Source organism: Trematomus bernacchii, unplaced genomic scaffold (assembly GCF_902827165.1).
Source record: "Trematomus bernacchii unplaced genomic scaffold, fTreBer1.1, whole genome shotgun sequence".
In the NCBI taxonomy this organism is placed as follows: Eukaryota; Metazoa; Chordata; class Actinopteri; order Perciformes; family Nototheniidae; genus Trematomus; species Trematomus bernacchii.
In genome coordinates, this window is record NW_022988146.1 from 240,374 (window position 1) to 263,325 (window position 22,952).

At 42.8% G+C, this 22,952-nt stretch overlaps 1 protein-coding gene across 4 annotated transcripts in view; it reads left to right on the top strand.

Moving 5' to 3' along the window:
- The first annotated feature begins 717 nt into the window (after window positions 1-717).
- The window catches only part of smpd3 (sphingomyelin phosphodiesterase 3), an 84,073-nt gene continuing 61,838 nt past the window's right edge, over window positions 718-22,952 (top strand). For 2 of the 4 annotated variants that reach the window (XM_034122173.1, XM_034122175.1), the window contains exon 1: window positions 718-907. The gene's annotated coding sequence lies outside the window, so the exon portion shown is untranslated. Of the gene's footprint in view, window positions 908-1,348; window positions 1,487-18,455; window positions 18,516-22,952 lie in introns of those variants that run through there. The other 2 variants (XM_034122176.1, XM_034122177.1) reach the window with 2 other exon arrangements.

Below are 22,952 nucleotides of genomic sequence, written 5' to 3' on the forward strand. Positions count from 1 at the left end.
ATTTGTTAAACATGTTGTGAAAATAGCGTGCACAAAGAATTGTACACTTTGAGAGAGGTTTATTTGCACAAGAGAACATGTAGAATCTGGAGGACTGTTCTCACTTTCTGGGGGTCTTTCTGGTGACCCAATTGGAGCAGTTTGGACCTGAGACACGTTTAATATTAGAAATAATTGAATAGAGAACAGTTTTGAAGCAGCGCAGCTGCACTATAGTTGTAAGCATTATGTATCTACAGTATTGGGGCTGCTTAATGCAGTAGTGTTTTTTAAATCTGAAAAATCTCCTCATTACTTTTTTAAAACGTTTTAATGTATTGTTCTATTCCTGTGCAATGCCTTGTTTACATGCTGCTGTGCCAAAAACATGTCTCAAAACTATGATACAATTCAAATATAGAATATAAATAAGAATATAAATATACACAAATAAGCACAATCAAAATATGATCATTTACTCTGACAATAAAACATGTGGGAATATTTAAAGTGGCAGAGATATGCAGCATGTATAACATACAGTTTATCATGTGTGTGTAGGGAAGTGGGCGTGGCGTCGTAGCCAGGCAGTGACGTCAGTGGGAGCTGATCAGAGCGGAGTGGTGCTGAAGAGACTCCTCTCCCCCTCCTCTCTCCTCCTCTCTCTGCTCTCTCTCACATCGTCGCTCTCTCCCTCTCTCTCCTCCTCTCTCTCTCCCCCTGCTCTCTCTGTTCTCACTCACACCGTCCCTCTCTCCCTCTTTCCCTCCTCTCTCTGCTCTCACTCACACCGTAGCTCTCTCCCCGGCAGCTGCTCGGTGGACTCTGGATTTCGCCGCCGCAAAGATCGGTTTTAGCGCTCAGAACACGAGGGAACAGAAGAGAAAACAGAGCCGTTTACAGTCCATGTGGAAGAGATCTCTAACAAGTAAGTCTCCTCTCTTCTGTCTATTTCTCTGTCGGGGAGCAGCAGGGATTACTCTCTACACCTTTACCGGGGTACACACGCTAATAAAGCCCCGGTGTTCCCTCCCGTTCCTCCCCTGCTTGTGTAATGCTACAGATCATCAGCCGAGTGCATGTCTCCCAGCCGCGCCTAAATCTTACCCTGTGCCTGCCTGGGGCCAAACATTTGACTCACATTTGCATGATCCCATTGTCTGTCTCTCTCTCTCCTCTCTCTCTCTCTCTCTCTCTCTCTCTCTCTCTCTCTCTCTCTCTCTCTCTCTCTCTCTCTCTCTCTTTCTCTCACACACACACACACACACACACACACACACACACACACACACACACTCTTTATTTGCATGAGATCACAACTCAATGCCTCTGAAATCACAGCACACCTCTGTGTTTCTCTCCCTCTCAGACCCTCATCATTACCCAGGCGTATGATCTGAACACCTCTCTGTGGTGTGGACCATTCACTTGGTGTTTTCTGTGTACTGGCCCACTAGTGGCTTGAACTGGTGGTTTCACTGGTTTACAGCAGGAGGCCCTGGGACTGGTTAGTGGTGTGTGTTTGCTTTCTTATAGCTACAGCATCTCAGCTTGTGTAGAAAAGTGAGTGTGTGATCTGTGGAGTTGTAGCTCTTTTGGTTATGTTTAGGTGTGGCCCGGCGTGGCCTCTCCTCTTTTCCTTTCCTCTTTCTTCACTTCCCTTCTTCTGTTTCTTGTTGCAGGCTCCCTTCTCCTTCCATTACAGAAATAGTGCAATAATGACTCTTATGCGCAATACACAATCTCAACACCTATGTTCACTTAGCTTTGAAAATGCTTATTTAAAAAAAAAAAAATCTGTCTTAATTGTTTATGTCTCTGTATTTAATAGATTAGCAAACTTTTTTTATTTGTATTTTTCCTTTTGCTGTAACGCTGTAAATGTCCCCGCTGTGGGAGTAAGGAAGGTTTTCTGGTTTCCTCCTCCTGTCTTCTATTCTCTTTCCTTGTTTCCTCCTCTCCTCCCCTTTCCTTCCACCTTCCTCCTCCTTCTTGTCTAATTTACCCTCTCTTGGCTGATGTGCTGAAAAGAGTCAAGCAGCTGCTAAAACTGTCATCAACCTTTATCCATTCACTGAAGGGACGCGATGGCAATCCGTTTGATTGTCTCTTTGATTTGCTCTCCTCTGAACATAAATTCAGTAAAGTGGCACTAGATGTAAATCAGTGACTGAAACCGTATTTCTCTCTCATATCAATCATATTTTAAAAGAACAATTCCATCCGGCTTGCTCATTTTTCACATCACCAATAGGTTTACACAAATATAGAAATATATGATTCAAATCAAATCAGCTCAGGTATCCTTACTTTGAGTAACTATCCCAAAATGCACCTCAGTCTATACAGAAAGCTTTCTGTAAAACATGTGGACTCAAATATCCCTGATTACATGAGTGTGACATCATCAGATGATTCTCTCCACCATGCCTGCAACCTTTACAACAAAAATGTAATGTATCACTTGTTCATAGAACATTATGGTTATGTTCTGGAAAATCCAGATGTTTTGAACTGCAATCAGCAGCCCGGGTGCAGCTCTCGTGCTTCCTGAAGCGAACACATCTTGACATTTTAGCATGCAGGCAGATATGTGAGAGGTGACGTGCTGACACCATGACAGGGCTGCAGAAGTACTTGTTATACATTTAGAGGATCTAAATATAGTGAGATGCAGAGCAGTCTCACTCTGTGTTTTCTTTGTATCTACAGATTGTTTAATGCATCTCCCTATGGATTTAGATCTGGGCCTGTAGCCTGACTATTCTAACATTTACCCAATGATCTGTGTTAGTTATCCTGAGCCTTTTACAACATGTTTGCCTTGTACACTGTGAGTTATTGAGAAACTGCTTGGCTTTGCAGCAGCCTTCCCAGGAGCAGAAGCTTCCAATGTGTCCACATCTTTAAACATTTCTGCCTTGCATGAAACATCTTAACCCTTACATGGGCATTCAATATTTTGGAAAATTAACTGATTCCTAAATGTTACACCTATATCACACCGTTTGTACACTCTTATTACACATTAATAGACCCCTATTATGTTACAACCCTGTTACACCCCTATTACACCACTGTTACACCCGTTACACCACTGTTACACCCCTATTACACCACTGTTACACCCCTGTTACACCCCTATTACACCACTGTTACACCCCTATTACACCACTGTTACACCCCTATTACACCACTGTTACACCCGTTACACCACTGTTACACCCCTATTACACCACTGTTACACCCCTGTTACACCCCTATTACACCACTGTTACACCCCTATTACACCACTGTTACACCCGTTACACCACTGTTACACCCCTATTACACCACTGTTACACCCCTATTACACCACTGTTACACCCCTATTACACCACTGTTACACCCCTGTTACACCCCTATTACACCACTGTTACACCCCGTTACACCACTGTTACACCCCTATTACACCACTGTTACACTCCTATTACACCACTGTTACACCACTGTTACACTCCTATTACACCACTGTTACACCCGTTACACCACTGTTACACCCCTATTACACCACTGTTACACCCCTGTTACACCCCTATTACACCACTGTTACACTCCTATTACACCACTGTTACACCCGTTACACCACTGTTACACCCCTGTTACACCCCTATTACACCACTGTTACACCCCTGTTACACCCCTATTACACCACTGTTACACCCGTTACACCACTGTTACACCCCTATTACACCACTGTTACACCCGTTACACCACATACCATTATTATACCCATGTCACACTGTAATTGGACCCATGTTACACTCATGTAACACCAATATTACACCCATATTACACGTAATTACACTATTATTACTTCTATATTACACTGTTATAACACCCCTATTGCGCCCGTATTAAACCCATGTAATACCAAGATTACAACGTAACACTTTTAATTAAATGTATTTTCAATTAAAACTATTTTTACACATGGACACAAATAAATGTACCTCCAGGGATACAGAAACCATGTAAGTGTTAATATGACTGTTAAATAACTTTCCGTTTACACATCAGCTCATTTGTGCTGAGTGCCTGTTCATGTTTGAGGATTCTTTCTGCTTTTTTCTTTTGTTTCCGCTTCTTCTCTATTTGCCAAGCTTGTTTCCGCCTCTCCTTTCCCTCTCTCTCTCCTCTTTTCTTGTCTCATTTATATGTCCATATCTTTAAACATTATCTACAGACGAACCTTTTCATTCTGCCTCCCATGAAACTTGAAATGAAATGATTGCCGGCTAAATTACTTTCTGTTTGATATTTTATTCAACATGTTTTTGAGAGTATGAGCATTATATCTGATGTTTTATCAAATAAACGGCCTAATTGCTCTCCTAAACTCTGAGAGCAGCTTTGATACTCAACATCTCAAGAGACAGTTGTGATTTAACCTCTGAACTTGTTAGTTATTCCAACCCTGCATGATAGGTGAGGATGTTTTTCGCCGTATTTTTAAAACTTCACAAGTGAATTGCTGTGTCATGAGGGGACCCCCCCACATCCAAACCCTTTCTGTTGGTGGACAGGATTAAAAAGGCAGGTGGTTGAGTGGATGGCAGGTGGATGGGGGGGGGGGGGGGGTAGTTCTGGAGCCCAGGGACACCTGATAGTGCAGGATCTGGTTTCTCTGCCTGAGACATCAGAATACTTGTTATAACTCTGCTGTGCACAGTATGGGGAGATGGGTTAACTGTGGAGTCCCATCATAAAGGCTCCGCTCAAAGTGCTACTTTACAGAAGCACGTTGCCCATAAAATACATGTCCCACAATGCATCTCAAATTTGACTTTTTCTCAGAATTTGACTTTCTTTCTTCAACAAATGCATTTTTTCTCAGAATTTGACTTTTTTTTTCAACATATGCCTTTTTTCTTAGAATTTGCCTTTTCTTCATAAATAGATTTTTGTCTTCAAAATGTTACTTTTTTTTCAAAGTTTCACTTTTTTTTTTCAAAATGTTTTTCCAGAATTTGGCTTTTCTTTTTAAATCATATTGTGACATTCTTACTGAAGAGACTTGCAATTATTTGCCCTAGACTTCTGCTTTCAGACATAGTTAATTATGAAGTTATTACCCTATCCGATAATAATCCAATGCAGAGGCAATAATGTAATACAATACATTATTTTATATATATTAAATATTTATACATGTATTTTTATATAGTCTTAAAGTTACAACCGGCCCTTTGACCATAATGCTGATGTGGCCCTTGATGAAATTGAGTTTGACACCCCTGCTCTAGGCCCTCTCTGAGGGCCTAAGATATTCTACAAAATAATATTTAAAAACATTAAAAACATTTTTTTTTTAAATATTTTTTAAATTATATTTTTCATTAGTTTTACCAAAATAACATGATTTAATTGTATTTGAAATAACATTTCCAAAGAAATAAATCCTTTGAATCTGCCTATTCAGTTTCTGTTTGAATGTGAAGGGTTAAATGAAAGAAGCTCGTCTCTGCGAGTTACTGTGAAGACAGGAGCTGATTGGTCCTGCTGTGAATTCACAGAGGGCCCGCTATAGTAACTGAACGAGAGAGTAATGTCAAATGACAGTACAATTGACCAATCATATCTTCCCTCTAAATGGGTGCGTTTTATTATCGCGGACTTTATGACAAGTTCCGCCCGCTGTGAAGCTTTTCTTGTTTCCATAGCAACAACAACTTCCTGTCAACAGCGTAAACTCGCCTTCAAAATATAAGCATGTCCACAAAATAGGAAGCCAAGCCAAATTACATTTAAGACATATAACTCCAACACAATGCAATATCCTTTTCAATTTCAAAGAACACAAATTGGGTTATTCACAGGTGTTGTTTTGTGTGGTAGAGGGTCGCTGTCATTGATGCGTTTTGCACCCCGGGCCGTTGTTTTGATATTCCGCTGAAGTATACGCTGTGACGTAATAACTCTTTTTTTTTTTTTTTTTTTTTCGAGGGAAGGGGTGGGGGTCAGAGGGCCTAGGTATAAAAGTCACGGCTCGCCACTGATTAATAGTAATAGTAATAATGACTGACAAATAATTTGAATAGAGTTTATAGTCACAACCATTTCCTGCTTAGATCCATGGCCAGACAGGACTGACTGAGTGTCAAGTAAATGTTAATTTGATAAAAGTTGAAAAAAAAAGGTTTTAAAGCAGAACTTTCACACTCTGGCAGCATGTGGCTCATGTCTCAGTAACATGTTAGCCTAACTGTTTGAAATGTAAGCACTTTAGTTCCAAACAATTCCTGTCTGGGGACATTAGTAAATTGCACACTTCCTAACCATGTTGACATTACATATTTGAATCAAGCTGATGCTTTTAGCGACTCACAACAAGTGCAATCAACCATAAAGAAAGAATCCTGCAAGTCAATTGACTTTTAACAAGTCAAACCATTGTGCTCTGCGTACAGTTCTGGTTTCTTACCGGCCAGGTGCAGCAGAATCAGGTTAGTTTTCACTGTAGGCTTTCTGCTGTCCTGACATCAATGGGGAGCTTGTTCTACCACTTTGGAGGCAGGATATCAAACAGGGGGGCTTTTGATGAGGTTCTACCTGGGTCCAACTCGCAGTGAGGGAGCAGCGAGCCGATTGGCCGATGCAGAGCCAAGTGAGACCAGAGTGTAGGGTCATGTCCTGGATGTTGAAGGCCCTGATCCACTCACAGCACGGTGGCCTGTGACAGTGTCTGATCCAGGCCGCCTCTGTTAACGGCTATTCTACATACAGCAATGTTGGGCTCTTCTGGTTATATTCCTCCCCCTGAAGCTAAAATCCCGTCAGCTGACACCCGGATCACTGTCAGGTTTCACATGGTGTGGACAGTCAGGTCAAGCCTCAGAAAATAAAGTGTGACCTCGCCTGTAGAGCCGGCTTTGGCTCTTTGTTCAACTGAAGCTTTTAGCAGAATAGTAAGCATGCACCCAAATCCACACACCAACATGTGCTATGCAAGCTAATATGTGCAGAAACCACCGTTTTCTAAATGTTACAGAGGTCAGGTGTATTGGTCCCCACATGTTTCCCAGAAACACTTTATGGTGAGAAATCTGCTGAATGTTGGAGTCAGACTCTCGTAGGAGTGTTCGTCTTCACAGTGTGCCAAACTCAGCACACATGGACTGGTGGGAGCTGTCTGTGGGCTCAGAGAGGAGACTGAGAGCTGTCTGTGGGCTCAGAGAGGAGACTGAGAGCTGTGGGATTAGCTATTTCAGAGGATTGTCTCCCTGATCCTCTACGTTTTGTTACGGCTGCTGCTGAAGGCCACATCTGCTCAGCACACTGCTGTGTACGCACATAAACAAGTCATTTCATCTGTAGAAATCAAGGTCTGTTTGATTAGGATACAAGTTCTAGATAAAGCTTCGGGTTAAATGTTATATTGTTTATTTTTCTTTTACACCACCAAAACAGCTAACAAAATAGTTTCTATGTTTTCAACACATTTGTATTGGAAACCCATTCCATTTAGTCAGGGGAAAAGCAGATATTTATAAAGCGGGACATCCTAAATGAATTTGCCAGTAAAATGTAAAGATAGATTCTTAGCAAAGCTTTATAAAAATTAGGCAACAATGTCAAAGTTATTTCAGGGGTTGGGTGAACTTAATAATTTGGTTTGCCATGCTCTCTGCTGTCGAAACTGTTACTGTAAATGCAACACAGTTTCTAAATTCAATTATTTGTATGCCTGGATTGAGATTATACCATATCTACTACATTCATTTCTGTTGCTCATACTTGCCAGTAAATGTATTTCAGTTTACATTTTGTGGTACAAAATGTCCTCTGTGTTTATCGGTTAAGCTACACTGGGGAAGAAAACACAAAAAAGGAATTTAGCATCAAAAGAACTTTATAAAAAGGTACACATGCAGCTCAAGCCTCTTGATGTCAAACACACACAAATACACATACAACACAATGAAAGAGAAGAGGACTGGGGGGGGGTCCCAGGGAAATGTATAACTGAATATCTCTTCCAGAGTAACCCTAACCCAACATGCCTGTACATTTACAAATGACCAAGATATGTGAGTTATTGGGCCTCATGTTATTTTAGGATAAACTTGATTTGAATGTATGTGTCCCACGTCACCGCTTGTGACAGTTGATCAAGAAGGAGCAATTAGTGTGTGTGTGTGTGTGTGTGTGTGTGTGTGTGTGTGTGTGTGTGTGTGTGTGTGTGTGTGTGTGTGTGTGTGTGTGTGTGTGTGTGTGTGTGTGTGTGTGTGTGTGTGTGTGTGTGTGTGTGTGTGTGTGTGTGTGTGTGTGTGTGTGTGTGTGTGTGTGTGTGTGTGTGTGTGTGTGTAAAGTGAGATGAGAAGGTGCGGCTGAGCTAACAACGTGTTGCTCCGTTTGTGTTGGGACTCTAACGCTCTGCATAGTTCATTATGGCAAGAAGAGCAGCTGTTTTGCATTGAAGGACCTCACCCCATCATCTACACGTTAATAAGACTCATGTTAGGAGAACACTCCCTAAAGAGGAATAAAGACTGTGTTTAACTGGCAGCATAACAGTATATATAGATATGTTCATGTAAGGACTATATCATTACAGCATGTTACTACTTGGGATTGAAATGAGACCCTGTGAAGCTGATTAGAGAGCAGCCCATGTATCAACATTCACTTTCTCTCCTCCACCCTCACCCTCTCATTTCTACTGTGCGCTCCATCCTTTCATGCTGCCTTCATGTGGGCGTGTGTCCTTTACATTTCTCTCTCCTCCACCATCCTCCACTCTTGTATGTGTGCCATCCTCCCGTCTTCTCCGTAGCCTCCATCTGGCTGCTTGGTTCCCCATGCCGGCCCACGAGCCAACACGGCAGCCTGGGCGGAGGTCTGCTAAACTCTGGTCCTGTTGGTGGTGAATAGTCCAGAGGAGAGAAGGGCTCTAATTATGAGAGATGGACATACTCTTAAACAGAGCTTGTGTGATTTTGCTGCAGTTTAAGTCCTCAAAGTAAACGTTTTACAAGGTTTGAGCCTCACCCTGGTCCAGCTCATTCTACCGGGAACATAAAGCAGCTGTAGTGCATTCATTGTTGAACCATTTAGTAACAAAAGCTATTACATAATACCCAGGAGGTGGACTTTATTTGTTAAAGTACTTGCTATTATTTTAAATAGATTATTATCACGTTCATGTTGATATTTAAATGGTACTGTGTTTGGAGAGGCTCTGATATTCAGAAAAGGTTCTTAACTTTTCCAGGTGGCTCCGGTTCAGCAAACACGCTGTCTCACTTCATCACTCCAGTAAATAATATATACAGAGGAACTATAACAATGTGAAGAAGGGCACCCTGAGAACTCCAAGGCCATGCCCTATCCCTCAATGTTCACACAAATAATGTGTGTTAGCTTCCTGTGTTTCAAATCTGCTCCAAAATGTAACGTTTTCTTCATGTAAAACCAGTTTCTGTGCATGTAAATGGTCTGCAAAGGCTAAAATCCCTGTGTTCCCTCCAGAGGGAGTTTTTCTCCCACACACCCCGCCCCCTGCCTGAAACGCCTCCATTGGACTCCTTTGTTTACTTCTGTGACAAAATGACATCACTATGTAACACTCGCGCTCCTATTGGCTAGCACTCCAACACATTGTACATGATAGGCTCAGGGGAGGCCTGCTAACCAATCAGAGCAGACTGGGCTCTGGTTTCAGACAGAGGGTGAAAAGAGGTGCTGCAGCACAGGCAGTATGAGAAAAGAGCTTTTTGAACATTAAAGCATGGAGACATGTCACGGGAGAGACACTGAAAACAAACATGAACCTCAACATGAGCAGAATAAGGCCCCTTTAACATCTGTAGTGTTTCTGTTATCCTGCTGAACAAATCTCTAAATCCTTTTCATTTAAAGCTGTAGAAATTGATACCAGCCAAATGGGTCCCCCTGCCACCGAAGAATATTTCGTTTTCTTTTACCTAAAATCTTAAATTTGTCTCAGACGGCATTGAACACACGTCAACAGCAATATACAGCCAAGACCTCTTATCTACACTTTACCCTGCTCATTCTCATATTAATAAGTATAGCCGTTTCTAATTAACTGACTAAAGAACTTTCCAGTACCACACCTGAAACATCCATCTGTGGTAGCTGCAGCACAACTCTCGAAAAATCACACTAATCAGGAAGTGTGAGAAATGTCCCTGATCTACAGCTGTGCACACTTTATGCAACATGTGTGTCACACAATATGGTATTTATTCAATTATACTTACGCTATATTAATGCTAGGTGTTTTTGTTGTTTAATTTCCTTAAAGGGGACCTATCATGCAAAATGCACTTTTGTACGTCTTTTATACATGAATATGTGTCCCCGGTGTTCCAGGGAACTCACCAAGTGTCAGAAAACACAACCCTCTCTATTTTCCTCCATACCCAAATCTCTAAAAAAGGGGCTGCAACGGATCTGATAAAAACTGATCCAGATTTGAACACTGTCCTGACGTCAGGAAAGTGGCGCTACGGCTATTGGGCCAACTCTCCACCTATCAGGGGAATGTGGGATTGGGCCACGGCCGGCCATTGCCGTTCGAAAGTGCTGGAGACGCGGTAGTACATATGCCAGGCCTGAAAGTGGCGCTGTAGTCTGCCACAAAAGCAGCGAAGAAGACTTCCCGCCCATAGTTACCATGGTTACCCTTCTGTTTATTCTCCGCTGTGGCTTTCTTTCTCCCTCCCCGAGGCAAGCGTTTGCTCCCGCTGCTTTAATTCAATGCAATCCCTCCCCGTCGAGGCAAGCACTGTAATTCTCTCCGGTTAGTCCACCAGCAGATGACAAACACCCACCTCTCCGCCTCTTCCAAGGAACGAGGGGACCGTGCGGCAGAGTTTCAGTTTCAGTTTCTTTCGCCGGTCAAGATGTCCGTTAAAGTTTAAATCTTCCGGACAAAATTAGAAAAGTGCCGGTCAAAGGTCTTCTTTGTTATTTATTGAGCTTTAAAACAAATGAATAACGACTCTATATAGGCTATAATAAAACACGGAGGACGGAGATCTCTTTTTCTCCCCCTCTTCTGACAGCCCAGCAGCTGATCAGAGCACGTCTCCCCTCTCCTGCAGGGGGGCGTGGTCAGCAGAATCAGACCCGTAGACAGCAAACAGCACATAGAGCGAAATGAGGCATGGCTAAAATGCATGATCTGTTTGGTATTTTGAAAACAGAAACGTATAAATATACCTTATATAGGTATGGCCCCTACAATATATCATTTAAATATAGCATGATAGGTCCACTTTAAATTGATTAATACCTAAACGATACTGGCTTCTGCAAGGGTCATCTTGCAATACAAAATAATGTATATAATAATTATATAGAGGTACGGCATTTAACCTTTCAAACAGACTACCTACAATATCATGTATTCAACACACACACACACACACACACACACACACACACACACACACACACACACACACACACACACACACACACACACACACACACACACTTTGCAGAGAAAAGGAACAGAGGTCCAGGCCTCAGTTGGTCATTGTAACAGGGTCTATGACTCAGCATACAGTAATATGATACATGTTGACCTCACTCTGTAGGAGATTACATAAACCATCTCAGGCATCTTAAATATATATGATTATGTCTTTCAATTCACCAGTAGTCCAAAATAAGAAATGTGATGTAAACATTGAATTAAGATCTGAAAACTCAGCATGTAAAGTCCAGCTGTAACCGTAAGTAACCGTATTTGCTAATGTTTAGTGAACGGCCCAAGATTATAGCAGCAACATGGTCAAATTGGGTTTTTTCGGGAGGATTTAGAAAGGGGGATGGTTCCTCTTTGTAATCCATCTGAATGACATTGGCTGAACGATATTTACTCTGGATTATACCCCATTCGGATGAAATGTGTGTATCTTGCTAAAGTTACATTTAGGATGGACAGCTGTGCAGTGGATAGTGAGTGTGTGTGCGTGTTAAGGGTTGAAGGTTGGTTGTCGGTCTGCTGCTGTTGGCAGGTCAGTGTGTGTGTGTGTGTGTGTGTGTGTGTGTGTGTGTGTGTGTGTGTGTGTGTGTGGGTGGACACGGAGAGATTATGTTTCCACCGCTGGTCTTTACCTCAGCTGAGGGGACGCACAGAGCAGGATTTGGGTCTGGTTGAGTCAATCTTCCAGTTTCAGGTTTATATTTGGAAACTAAAATGTGTCATCTCTCATCTGTTAGTCATCTTCTCTATTAGTTGATTCAATCACTAGAACCTGGTATGCTTGGAAGAAGTGGCCTCCACCCTGTCATATCTAGATAGGGGAGATAATTGGTGTTTGGTTACAATACAGTAAATTATTTCCTGCAAACAAATCATTTATTTAGCGGGGACTATCTTTCATCCGTAGTCCCTGGACATGTGTATAGGAAATAACATGTAAATAAAAGAGGTTTGGGAGAGAAACACAGGGACTTTTGCCTTTGCAGACCATTTACATGCACTAAAACCTATAGAGCACACTACAGGGAAGGGAAGACCCCTAAAAGCAGAAGAGGTCCCTTTTAATATGTAATTAAGTAATATAATAAGTAATAAATCAGACACTATGGTTCCATAATTTTCACTCTAGTAACGCAAGTCTAATATAGAGAATCTATCAGGAGTAAAGGGAAAACAATACAATAAGTAATAATGGGAATAGTGTTGCATGCATGTGTTCACACTATATAGCGACACATAACATAAATGCAACACTGTATTCCCTCCCCCACCCTTACTTTGCTTTTTTTTGTTTTTGCTTGTCCTTGATGTGTTTTTGTTATGTCTGTCTTGGAAAATATATAATAAAATCTAAATGGGAAAAAAAACGGATGAAATCATCGACACTAGATGTAGTTCTTTATTTGTAATGTTTTACACGCCAGTGAAAGAACAATCCACTCAGTGCTTTTATTAGTTGTGTTAGGTTATTACTGTCACTTTAAGATGTGTATTGTTTGAAATGTATGTTCAAGGTGTATGTGATGCTGTTCTGCGTATGGTGAGTGATGTTTGATTTGCCGGTGCCAAAGACAAACTTTCACTGTTGTAGATCGAATGGACTATAAAGTCATCTGAATCTAAATGGACTATAAAGTCATCTGAATCTAAATGGACTAACTGACACTTGGCTCTCATTATTTGTCTGCAACTAAAACCATCTGTTTCCGTGGTGCTCCTGTTGGCTGCAGCTGTGCTTGTGTCTGCCTGAGAGGTGCCCTCCTGCTCTTCTCCCAAAGGCCCTCATCTACTCCTCGTCTGAGGTCGGAGGTGCCTTGGGTGGAGTTGCATGTGTGTCTCAGATGTGGTTGAGCTACAGTATTCAGCTTTAGAAATCCCTGGAGAATCGGCCACACACTGATAACAGGGGGAGGAAAGTCAAACAAACGAGTACATGTGATGACCACACAGTATCCATCTGGAGCTACACACTCTCTCATTACCTGCAGGGACTATAGGCCGTCCTCTGACCTCAATGAGTGTGTGAGGGTGAGAGGTGGGGAGAGAGGAGGAGAGCAGCCCTGTACAGTAATGACTGAGGTTAAAGATGGCACTGAGGCAGGGTGGGCTGCGGCTCTTTCTCTGCATGTTAACCTGATGTTTGACTTCCTCCTTATTCTCTTTTAGTCTCAGCCTCCCGTGTGGTGAATTCAAAGTGTTTGTGAGTCTGAGCGGATTCAAAAGGCAGAGTTGTGGATGCATACGTGCGCAGCTGGCAGCATTGATTAGGGGGAGGCACAGCTTCTGTGGAGCCAGAGGAAGGAGAGGAGACAGTTGGTGGTGCCGCTGGGCCACCGGCTATCAGGATACGCTGCTTTGTTAGGGCTTGTCAGTGCAACCCGTGAGCCAAAGTGTATGCTACTTACAGACAACACTTAACAAAGCTACACTTATTAATATGTGATGAATCCACAGAGATTCACCACCCAGCTCTGCGGTTCTACTTGTTAAGCATGTTAGCATCTTTTAGCCTACTAGTTTAGTTGTATGGCCCTCAACTTCTCTGTTTTGGTAAACTCTCATTGCTCTTTTGATCCTGGTTTCCAGCACCAACATCTTTCTGACAGATTAAGACGCTATGTGGACATTTGAGGTACAAAGTGGAGCATTTAGCATCTAAAGAGTCAAGAAGAGTTCTCAGGAGTTGGAGATGACCAAAACAGAGCAATAAGTGAAGATTGGGCTTAGGGTAGGGGATGGAAAAACAACTTGAAATGAATGTTAATGTTGCTCAGAGTCAACTGGATGTGTAAATAGATAACTGGCTTTGTACATGTCTTCCATGATGTAAAGCACACAGAATGACCTTGTGTGTGAAGGTGCTATAAATACACTTGCATTGCCTACATGTTTAACATAAAACAAACTATAAGGTGATGATATCTAAATGCTGTGGCCAAACAATATACTTGCTTACCTGTTGTTCTAATGGTACATTAGCTAAATGAGCTTTGCAGCTTAACCTTGCACCTAATATCACACATTTGAGAACATGGATGTTGGAATAAGATACAAACAGGGCACTCTATCATACAGAGACTCTGACTGTCTTTTTTATTATTTGATGTCAGCAAAAACAAAACTAATGAGTCACTAAAGTAATATTATTTCTTTATGTTTCTCTGATTGAACCCATGCATTTCTTAATGTTATGCAATTCATATTTGAAAGGCCGTAATTGCTTCTCCCCTGCTAGGGATCTCTCCATCTCTAGGCAACATGACACAACCGTTACCAGGGTCACAGTCAGGTCAGTGTCTCTCTGTGGGAGGTCAGGTCAGGTCCTCTTCAAGCCACATCTCATCATACTGGACTAAGTAGACCAAGGGCAACGGTTGATAGCAAACACCTCAATCTCCCCAAGGACACGTTTTTCAGCTTCACACAGACAAAAGAAACACACACACACACACACACCACACACACACACACACACACACACACACACACACACACACACACACACACACACACACACACACACACACACACACACACACACACACACACACACACACACAAACGCTCACAGACATATGGACTGTCTTCTCTTTTGCAGCGAGACTGGTGAGTGCTAGAGTATTCAAGATACTTCATGGGCCCCGCAGGAGAATTTGTTTGAGACTAGAAGATAAAAATAACACAGCTTTCAGTCTTTGCACAGTACAACGTGCAACAGAAAATACGGATACACTTTCATTCTAAAGTTCATGTCTATACTGTGAGTTTTATAGAGTTATTGCTTTGACAGTTCTAAAGGGTGCATGCCTTTCTTTAGATAGCAGCAGTCATACCATATTAAGATCATTTTAGTACCGTCTCTGTATTACATGATTTATTTATTTCAAACGGCACACTGCTTACAAATCCTAGTTGTGGTTATCACACGTAAAAATTCAAACTATTAATCTGCAAATTAGCTAACCACCAACCTGTTGTATGAAATAAAGGCTTTCCTGTCTGGCAATGGCATCAGTGTTCATTTTAGACATTATTATTATTATTAGGACTTTTAAAACGCCATAGGTTCTGGTTCACTTTAATGAGACAGCTTAAGGGCTTACAATGTTTTAGTTAAATCATTTTTGTTTAAAATCAAAGGAAATCAAAGGAATGTTTAAACATTTAAACATTTCTAGGCAAGGCGGCCATAATGAAAAGAGAACACCAACAGGATCATAAAGACTGGGAGCAGGAGACACACACAGGCTGGTTGTTTCTAAAGAGCAGGTTGTGGTATGATAAATTAACGAGCAAACCTTATCGAACAATGTACGATACAGTATGTACCGGCTCAGCCTGTTGAACAACACTTTTCTCGGCGAATGGGCGCGATTTGCTACGTACTTATAAAGATTTCAATTACATTTTGAAACAAGAAAAGTACAGTTCCATTTTCCCTTAATACAAAAAATAGAAAAAATAATCATTTCCAAATGTGAGCCACTGAATGGACATGTAATGTTCTCTCTATCTCTCTCTCTCTCTCTCTCTCTCTCTCTCTCTCTCTCTCTCTCTCTCTCTCTCTAACACTTACCTGTGTTTGTCATGGTTGAACTATGGACCGTTTCCATGGCAACATCCGACAAACTGATGACATTGTCAGCCAGCAGTCATTTGCTCCTGTCTTCTCTCCACATTAACCGATAATATCTTCCTCTCTGTCCGTCCTTTTCACTGTTCTTTCCATCTATATAATTTGACCATCACATTTGTTAGAGCATGGATTTTTCATGATGATCAGGAGAAAAAATCACTTTTTATTTATTGCTACACGCATCCAATTCCAAAAGGCATTGGACAGTATTCAGCAGCTAGATGTTTTAAGGGTGCTTTCCGGAAGGATCCATATACCTGTGTGGCTGAAGTATGGAACATGCATAATGAACCAGGCAGGAAGTGCTGTCACAAGTATGATACATAATAATTAGATCAGGAAGAGGCTTTGGTTGTCAGGGGAAATATCAGCCGCCTGTAGGGAGGAGGAGGCAGCACTTCTGAGACCGGGGCCTCGCTCCATCCCTGAACATAACATGCATGAATCTTTAAGGGTGGGGGACGGGACCCATGGGAACAAACTCCATGAAGTCACACCACGTACACCATGAGTGAGTTTAGACCCGAGTCACTGATGTCACAGCACGATGCAATAAGACTTTTTCCGCGACTCAATGTGGGCTCACAATCTGTCTTTCTAAAGTGCTTATTAAGTTAAAAATGAAACTTGTGTTTAAGTAAATTTAAGTTTAAGCAAAATAAATGTATTTTTATACTGGCATTAAAGAGGCCATATTCTGCTTCTTTTTTGGGGGGGTTCCCTCTCCTGTAGTGTGCTCTACACCAGTGGTTCTCAACTGGTCAGGCCTCTGGAAACACTTTTTTCTTTATCAATAAATCGCGACCCGAAATTTTGAACCACTCAAATCTATTCAACAAAAAATGGTGCTGTAATATATACGCTTTTCAGCATACAATATTAATAACAGTGAAGTACAGTGCATATATCCCTTATATCCTTTCACAGAACTAAAGTATGCTTTTAAAAAAGTTATTCTCCGTGGGGACTTCCGGCAGCAATCTTGATTCTGATTGGCCAGAAGACTCGAAAAAACATCAGCAAAGATGTTTTATTGAGAAGATGATCACTACGTGACAGAAGTTTTCAAAACCGTTTATGGTCTCCGGTACTTCCATTCCAACGCCTACTGCATGCACAGCGTTAGAATATCGGGCCTTCAAAAGAAAAGTTCGACTTTTTTCGGGAAAAAAAAAAGATAATCTTTTTTCAGAAGAAAAATGTCTGCGACCCACTTGAAACGGGTCCGTGACCCACTTTTGGGTCGCGACCCACCAGTTGAGAACCACTGCTCTACACTGTATATGTTTCTGTGAATGTAAATATATGTTTCTATATGTTTCTGTGCATATAAATGGTCTGCAAAAGCTACAATCCTGTGTTCGCTCCAGAGGGAGTTTCTCTCCCACATACTCATTTATATGTCCTCTTTAATTTATTTGTTTTGGTTACTTGAGCACTACAAGTTGTAAACACAGCAATCAGATGAGTTGTGTTTCTGGTGCACGCTAACCTTTTTTTGCTCTGCTTTGGTCTCTGACGACCAATGATAGAAGTGTCTGACCCTTTAGTTTTTCAGTTCTCCAACGGCTGTCAGCTGTTTGTTGTTTGGCAAGTTGTGTACTGTGCATTTCTCACTGATAACAGTTGAAGCAGGACTGAAGCTAAGACCAAACTATGAGAGGAAGCATGTTAAAATGTTCTATGAACTTGAGGGGAAACGCAATATTGCCGTTGAAATTTGTTAAACCCTAGAAGGAAAACTGGACCAGCTGTGTTATTTCTCTAGACTTTAAGGTTACGATGCTATATATGTTGCAATGCAGGTTAAGAAATGATCCTTCTGATATGCACCCCAAACACACAAGTGAGGTTAGCCCAGGTTTCTGTTCTGCTTAAAATATAATTTCTCTATTTCTGTATGTATGTGCAATGCATGTGTTCCCATGTGTTTAAGGAAGTAATGAAGTGTAAGAAAAGGCAACACGCCCACTCAGTGACCTATGTACTAGTTTAAGAAACTTAGGGAATATAAATACTTCACCTTTGCTCAAGTTTCTCACTTTCACGTCATGTTGTTTTAGATCTCTAATGTCAGAGGCAGGGACGTGCACAGGTACGGGCTATTGTTGCCCGGGCAACGGCCCGTTTCCCCTTTTTGGCAGACCTGCCCCTCTGGAGAGAGCGAGAGGTTTTTCTTCTTCTTTCTGTTGTGATCGAATCAACATGATAAGCCCACAATTAGTATTGTAGTGTCTCGCTGCGGGAAACACACCAGCTTCATTCTTCTTCTACTACTTCTTTACTTCTTCTTCTTCTTCTCCTTCTTCTTACATGTAATTGCCCACGAAATTTTGAATGAAGAACTCGTTTCAGTGTGAACTCATTCCACAGTAAGACCACAAAAGTGTTTTAAACCAGGTAGGCCTACGTTTTTATTATTTATGTTCTATATCGCTAAGTGTGTGATTACACATGTTAGGTATATATAATATTTATTATAGGCCACCGTCGGTTATTTACAAAAAAACACCTACATATACTTGTTATTGTGCTTCTGTCTTTCTGTGTCTTTCCATCTGCTCCGTAAACTCCTATTAAACATCCATGGTGAACTCCCTCAACGCGCCGCTCGCTCTCTTCTCTTGATCGCCCTCTCTCAGAGAACACTTCACTGTCCCGCTGCATTGTAGGATTTCTGCCATGTCTCTACTTTAATTTGACCATCTCTGTTATTAAGTTATGGAATACTAAATAAATAAGTAATTAGATACCTTACCGTTTCTGCGCTCATAAAGAATGATAAGAATAAGAATAATGTGTATTGAACTGGTTTCATTAATTAGTGAGTTTATTTAAGGTAATTAGTTAGAGGCCCTATTTTATCAGTATGTCTGCACAGGTCAAACTACATTGAATTGTCCCCATTCTTTCTTTAATAGTTACTAACATTAGATATTTTAATGAGATATGGACCGCAAAACAAAAAATGTCCCTGGTTTTCATTTTAAAAATCAAGTCACCGAATGCAAGTGGTTGCCTTAGCTTATTTTGTTATGAGATGATGATGTGAATTACTGTTCAAATTAGTTAATGTAATAATCGTTTTGGTCTTATATTTTTTTTCGGGGGGGAGGCCCTTTTTCCAGTTTAGAGCAATAGCCCCTCCAAATGTCTGTGCACGTCCCTGGTCAGAGGTACACTCCACCTTAACCACAGTTGAGTCAGAAGAGAAACGAGGGGTTACGTATTGTAACCCTTGTTATATAAGCACAGGCGAAGCCCTCTAACATGGACTCTATGGGTACTACCCCTTGTCAGATAATGCAAGCATTCATCACTGAGACATTCCAGAGACGGAGCCGGCCACGGGGCGGGCATACCTGAAGGAAATGAAGGGGAGATGTGCAGAGATGAGAGAGAGAGAGAGAGATAGAGAGAAGAGAGCGAGAGAGAGAGAGAGAGAGAGCAGAGAGGAGTAAGCGTATGAATATGACGGAGAGAGACTATAATAATAGAGCGAGCTCTCTCTGTCGATATCTGTCACTCTCTCTCTCTCTCTCTCTCTCTCTACCCTCTATCTATCTCCCCTATCATTCGCTCTCTCTCTCTCTCTCTCTCTCTCTCTCTCTATCTATCTATCTCTCTCTCTCTCCCTCTCTCTCTCTCTATCTCTCTCTCTCTCTAACACTTACCTGTGTTTGTCATGGTTGAACTTTGGACCGTTTCCATGGCAACATCCGACAAACTGATGACATTGTCAGCCAGCAGTCATTTGCTCCTGTCTTCTCTCCACATTAACCGATAATATCTTCCTCTCTGTCCGTCCTTTTCACTGTTCTTTCCATCTATATAATTTGACCATCACATTTGTTAGAGCATGGATTTTTCATGATGATCAGGAGAAAAAATCACTTTTTATTTATTGCTACACGCATCCAATTCCAAAAGGCATTGGACAGTATTCAGCAGCTAGATGTTTTAAGGGTGCTTTCCGGAAGGATCCATATACCTGTGTGGCTGAAGTATGGAACATGCATAATGAACCAGGCAGGAAGTGCTGTCACAAGTATGATACATAATAATTAGATCAGGAAGAGGCTTTGGTTGTCAGGGGAAATATCAGCCGCCTGTAGGGAGGAGGAGGCAGCACTTCTGAGACCGGGGCCTCGCTCCATCCCTGAACATAACATGCATGAATCTTTAAGGGTGGGGGACGGGACCCATGGGAACAAACTCCATGAAGTCACACCACGTACACCATGAGTGAGTTTAGACCCGAGTCACTGATGTCACAGCACGATGCAATAAGACTTTTTCCGCGACTCAATGTGGTTACACAGTGTGGGCTCACAATCTGTCTTTCTAAAGTGCTTATTAAGTTAAAAATGAAACTTGTGTTTAAGTAAGTTTAAGCAAAATAAATGTATTTTTATACTGGCATTAAAGAGGCCATATTCTGCTTCTATGAGAGGAAGCATGTTAAAATGTTCTATGAACTTGAGGGGAAACGCAATATTGCCGTTGAAATTTGTTAAACCCTAGAAGGAAAACTGGACCAGCTGTGTTATTTCTCTAGACTTTAAGGTTACGATGCTATATATGTTGCAATGCAGGTTAAGAAATGATCCTTCTGATATGCACCCCAAACACACAAGTGAGGTTAGCCCAGGTTTCTGTTCTGCTTAAAATATAATTTCTCTATTTCTGTATGTATGTGCAATGCATGTGTTCCCATGTGTTTAAGGAAGTAATGAAGTGTAAGAAAAGGCAACACGCCCACTCAGTGACCTATGTACTAGTTTAAGAAACTTAGGGAATATAAATACTTCACCTTTGCTCAAGTTTCTCACTTTCACGTCATGTTGTTTTAGATCTCTAATGTCAGAGGTACACTCCACCTTAACCACAGTGGAGTCAGAAGAAACGAGGGGTTACGTATGGTAACGCCGGGTTACGTATTGTAACACTTGTTATATTAACACAGGCGGAGCCCTCTACTGGACTCTATGGGTACTACCTTATCATGCAAGCATTCACCTACTGAGATTTCTATAGACGTAGCCGGCCCCGGGGCGGGCCTACCTGAATGCGCGTGCATCTCACCGTATAAAAGGAGGCCTCGCCTCCTGACTGTCATCCTACACTTCTCTCAGACAGGGCCCCGAGTAGAGGGCTCCGCCTGTGCTTATATAACAAGGGTTACCATACGTAACCTCTCGTTATATCTCTCACAGGCCCTCTACTGGACTCTATGGGTACAGTGGGCGGAGCCCCGATGTATACACGCGCTGTCGTCCAACAACACCGTTCCATCCCACTGCCCCTGACCGGCTTTCTGGTTAATAGCCACTGCGCATCACTCACCTCTCCCTCGGTTGTATCCGTGGAGAAGTCTGGGCTGCGGCTGACAGAGCACACTCTGACGCGCTTACCTCGCGAAAAGTGTGCTCGGAAAACAGTGCTGAGGGCTCCCACCCTCCGCCCATAGGTAGACGGAGAGAGTGCCCAGCCCTGTATGGGCTCACTATGCACCACCTCTCCCGAGTCCCTAAGGAGCATGGGGAGAGTGCAGGTGCCCCATGTCCCCCACACTCAGACACGCTTACCCCGTGAAGAGTGTGTATGGACTATAATGTGGAGGGCTCTCCCCTCCTGCCCTGAAGCAGGGGGAAAGAGTCCTCCAGCCCCTTACGGGCCCAGTGCGCGCCACGTCCCCCGGGACCGGGGCCCGGGAAAAAACGTAAGCGTATTACGCCCGGGGAGGGGGTCAGATGCCCACTGACCCACAGCCCCCCTCCCTCCTCACCAGTCCTGTGTTGCCCCAGTAAGCACAGATGATGAAAAGGAGCCAGACATATCTAAGAGATAAAACTTTATGAAGGGGCCTGGCGTTGACCAAGACGCCGCCGTGCATATGTCCTCCACACTCACGCCGTTGAATAAGGCTGTTGACACAGCCACAGCCCGTGTGGAGTGTGCACGGACCCCCGTGGGGAAGGCTCTCCCTGCCTGTCCATAGGCATGTGAGATACACTCGCAGAGCCATCCTGTCAGGCGCTTCTTGGACAGAGCTTTACCGGCCACGCCGCCCCCAAAGCACACAAACAGCTGTTCGGTGCGTCTAAGGGCAGCCGTGAGCTCCACTTAACATGCTAGCGCACGCACCGGGCAGAGGAGGTGCAGTTTAGCCTCCCTGGCCCCACTATGGGGGGGAAGATTAAAGCCCCCCAACTGAATAGCCCTCGATCTGAACGCACTCCTTAGGCTCTTGGGCAGAAAGGAGGGGTTCGGTCTGAGTGTCGCTCCGCTCCGGTCACCCCGAATCAACAAGCAACTTGGGTGCACCGATAGAGCGGTTAACTCGGACACTCTTTTGGCTGACGTTAAGGCAAGAAGCAAAGCTGTCTTCCACGACAGTGCTTTCAGGGAAAAGAGCTCCAGAGGCTCAAATGGTTCTGAGACCAAAGCCTCGAGCACCAGGGGCAGGTCCCACTGCGGGGCGGAGGTGTGCACTACTGGGCGCAGTCTCCTGACCCTCTGTAAAAAACGCGACATTAGTGGTTGACTAAAGGCTGACCTGCCGTCAAATCCTTCATGGCAGGACGAGATGGCTGCTGCATACACTTTCACTGTGGAATGAGCAAGCCCTCTGTCCACCAGTAACTGTAAGTAGGACAAAATAGAGCCCAACTCACAAGATAGGGGCTCTATTCTCTGCTCCTCACACCATCGCTGGAATCCCAGCCACTTTGGCCTGTAACAGGCTGTGGTGGATCCAGCTCTAGCTGCCTGGATAGACTGAATAACACTATCAGACAATCCACCCTGTCTCAGCCTGTCCCTCTCAGGAGCCAA